Raw genomic sequence first — 4,079 nt, 5'->3', positions numbered from 1 at the left:
TTGTGTGTGGGTCCTGCGCTAGGCATGTATAAGCCGGCCGGCCCTGTGTTTGGTTAGGGAGATATGGTTAGTTAGAGTCCTGAGTAGATTTGGTTTCGGGATTTCCTTTAGCCCCAAGTTAGAGATATGGTTAGTTAGAGTCCTAAGTAGATTTGGTTTCGGGGTTTCCTTTAGCCCCAAGCTATTCTCAGCCCTATATATGTAACCCGTGTATCTCCCAATTAATCAAGCAATTATTCCACACAAATTACATCTCTTTCACTGATAGGTATTTGGACTTTGTATGCAGTGATCTTGTTGATCTAATGGATGAATAATTTAAAGGTTTACAAAGAGCTTATATGTGTTCAGGTAAATTCTATTTAATTATGTCATTGTAAAATCTAGTCCCATTCAGATCCTATAGTCTTTTTAGACTTGATATTGGAAATATTAAAGCAATGTGATTATAATCACCAGAATGAAGAATAATTCGTTATGTGGTTCCAAAGAGTATTTCTCATTATTTTGTCCATGTGTTTCTATGATTACATGATAGGAACAACACTTGATGCTGGATAGCCAAAGCACAAGTTATATATCATGAATTACAAATAAGAAAATGTGATGTACTCCATCACCATCTCCGTATGATTTTGATTTAGCAGTAAAAACTTAGAAATAGTTCCTAGACTTAAGTGGCCATACAGTGATATAATTTGTTTCTTGATCCAAATGTAGTATTATTTTATTCCTTGTTGATATACTTCCTAGCTATATATATGTAAGTTGAAATGATCAATGTTACAACTTGCTTTATCTATGCAGGTTGAAATGATCAATGCTTGAATTCATATATTTTATGGGCCAACAATGGATCATGAATGGATTACAAAATTACTAAATCGCATATAGAGCCCCTTTGGCCGGTCTCCAAACGGCCCTGAGCCTCCGCCGGCTCCTTGTGGTTTTGTGAGGGGGGCGGGAGTGAAGAGAGAGAGAAAAGACTCCAGTGAACAGCTAGCTGTGCTACAGTAGCATTGTTTGGTGGAGCCGAAGCACATTGGAGCCATGGCAAAGGCACCCATAGCATTTCTAATAGTACAGACATCCTTTTCAAAAATATAGTACAGATACAGCATGTACCCTCCATTACTATATATGTACATTTTCTCTCTAGAATCGTGTCATTATGTACACATCATGTGATGAGTAATATTATTGTTTCCTCCCACAATCAATACAACTTCCAATGATTATTCAAATTTGTGGTTTGTGTGATTTTAAAATGTATCATATTCCCAAAAAAATCGTATGAGCATTATATACCATATGCAGGTGTATAATAATATTTTTTTGAAAAACTTGAATGTGTTACAATCGATAAAATATTTGTTACAAACCGTGTTCTTATTATTCTGAACTGTGGTCTCATGAAGTGTTACTGACACAATATAGAAGTGTTACTAGAGTTAAAAAATATGTTACACAATGAAACCATAGTAACATCAAGAATAGGAACACTAATAAGACGTGTTACAAGGAGACCTAGTAACACATTTATTAACCTATAGTAACACAAGTTGATGTTACTATATCCATGTCCTGTAGTAGTGTAGATTGTTCTTTAGTTCTTATGTTCTTTCTTTCTTCCTTGGGTGCTGGATGTGTGATCATGTCACATTTCCCTGATTTATCTTCTTTATCATGGCTTACCCCTTCTTTATCTTCTTTCTTTCTTCCTTGGGTGCTGGATGTGTAACAATGTCATGATTAATGTTAAGCACAGTACCTTTGCCACTGCCATCCTTTGGGAAAATATAATTAACGATACCCTTACTCTCCGGGTGAAATAATACAATAGTATATCTATGCGCTTGCGGATCCCATCTATAATCGTATAGACTATACCATGAGAGTGGCAATCCTTGGTGCAGTTGCTAGGGATGGGCTTAACACCCCCGTCCCTAGTGATTACGCTAGGGAAAGTCAACACGCATTTCTGGCACCATTACCGGGAACTAACCCCTCCTAGTGGCGATGTTAAGAAATGCCAACAAGCATTTCTGGCACAGCTGCCGGGGATGGCATGTGAACAAAGTTATTGTGCTGATATTAATCTAGGTTTCGTACTCAAGATATAGTCACTACTCTTTCAGGCTAATGCACTCTAGGTCTTCTTTTATTTTTGATTTGAAAGAAGACAGGGGTAGTGTATGACCAGTTTCTCCCTGCCGGAAAACTACACAGAAAATTCAGAGAAGCTTGTGAGAAGGTCATGATCTCGCGTTGTTCCTCCTCCCGCTACTCTTCCGGTAAAGAAACCCAGTTCAGAGGCACCAACTATTCGTGAGGCTATGGCTGAGAAGACTCTCCGCGAGTTCTCCGTCCCCTCTGCCGCCAATGTGGCTACTAGAGCCAACGTTAACAATGGGGACGTGAACTTTGAACTCAAGTCCAGCCTCATCAATATGATGTAGGCTAGCCTGTTTTGTGGCAAGCTGTATGAGGACGCTAACGCACATTTGCAAGACTTTCTGGAGCTCTGCGACACCATGGTGATACGGGGTGTCGCCGCCAATGTTATCAAGCTAAGGCTGTTTCCCTTTTCCCTGCTGGGGAAGGCGAAACCGTGATTCTAAAAGGAAAAGGACATCGACACCTGGGACAAATGCTCCAAGGCGTTCCTCGCAAAGTTCTTCATGCTGGGCAAGACGAATGCCCTGCGCGGGAAGATTTCAAGTTTCCAGCAGATAGGGATGGAATCCATCCCGGAAGCTTGGGAAAGGCTGCAAGAATACATTTCAGCCTGTCCTCATCATGGGATGGATGAATGGCTCGCCTCCAAAGCTTCTACTATGGGCTAACAATGACATCATGAGCCCATATCGACGCTTCTGTCAGAGGAGCTTTTCTCGACATGACCATCACGAAAGCCAAAGCTTTGGTTGAGAAAATGGTCTCCAATCAGGGGTGGAGCGACGAACGACTCCAACCCCGAGAAAAGGCTCACATACCATCAAGGAGATGGATATGATGGTTGCCAAGCTGGACCTCCTACTGAAGCATCTCAACGAAAAGGCCGAATTCAAGAAACATAGTGAAAACTACGCCCAAGCCATGAGTTCGCACTTGACGGCGAAGTCTGTGGCAATGATGGACACTCAGGGAACGACTGCCTCGAGACCCGTGAAGACTGCGTGTACCTCAACAACAACAACGGGTATCATCCACCACAAGGAGGCCAGGGGTGGAACCAGCCCCGTCCACCATTTCAATGAGGTAATAACCACAACTCTTCTTTTAATTCGAATTTTAATTCGAACCAACCTCCCTTGAGAGAACTTGTTCTTGGCCATGTTAAAATTAATGAAAATATAAATAAAAAGCTCTTGGCCAATGATAAAACCCCGGAAAATTTAAATGTGAAAATTGAAACTTTGTCTTCAACTCTTAAAAATCAGTTAAGTTTCAATAAAATGATAGAAACTCAGCTTGCACAAATTGCTGCATCTTTACCTGCTATTGAAAGCGGGAAGATCCCGGGGCAACCCAAGGGTCCTGTTGAAAATGTTAGCATGGTGTCCACTGGATGGGGTAACCCGTCCCAGCGGTCAGCACACACTAACCATGCAGGTAGGCACATTCTCCCAAAGAACAATTCTTGGGATGGCCTGGTGGCAGTAGTGCAAGAAGATCCAGGGGTCCCCATGATCAGCTGCTCAATCTACGATAAACACTATGAGCACTGCCTTTGCGATTTGGGGTCAAGCGTAAACATAATGCCCAAGGAAATCTTCGAAGAACTTCAGTACCCTGCTCTTTCCCCAACGTCTATGCTTGTGCAACTTGCAGATTCGTCAACTCGATATCCCGAAGGGATAGTCAAAAATATGCTTGTACGAGTTAATGGTTCCTTCATCCTTGCTGACTTTATGGTAATGGATATGGAGGGTGACCTCGAAATGCAGCTCATTCTTGGGCGACCATTCCTGTGGGCCGCCAAGGCAAGGAGCGATGTCGGAAGAGGAGAAATCTGATTTCGCGTTGGAAAGCAGGATATGTTCTTCATGTTCAGACATAGGGAAGAGCAGCGCTCC

General features: G+C 42.1%; 1 non-coding gene across 1 annotated transcript; it reads right to left on the bottom strand.

Moving 5' to 3' along the window:
* Nucleotides 1-2,699: 2,699 nt before the first annotated feature.
* LOC120657755 lies at nucleotides 2,700-2,806 on the bottom strand. Its single transcript, XR_005668294.1, has one exon. It is a non-coding gene; the product is annotated as a small nucleolar RNA R71 (small nucleolar RNA).
* Nucleotides 2,807-4,079: the final 1,273 nt, after the last annotated feature.

Source organism: Panicum virgatum, chromosome 1N, assembly GCF_016808335.1.
Source record: "Panicum virgatum strain AP13 chromosome 1N, P.virgatum_v5, whole genome shotgun sequence".
NCBI classification, from domain to species: domain Eukaryota; kingdom Viridiplantae; phylum Streptophyta; class Magnoliopsida; order Poales; family Poaceae; genus Panicum; species Panicum virgatum.
The sequence above is the reverse complement of the archived record's forward strand: the minus strand, read 5'-3'. Positions and strand labels throughout refer to the sequence as shown.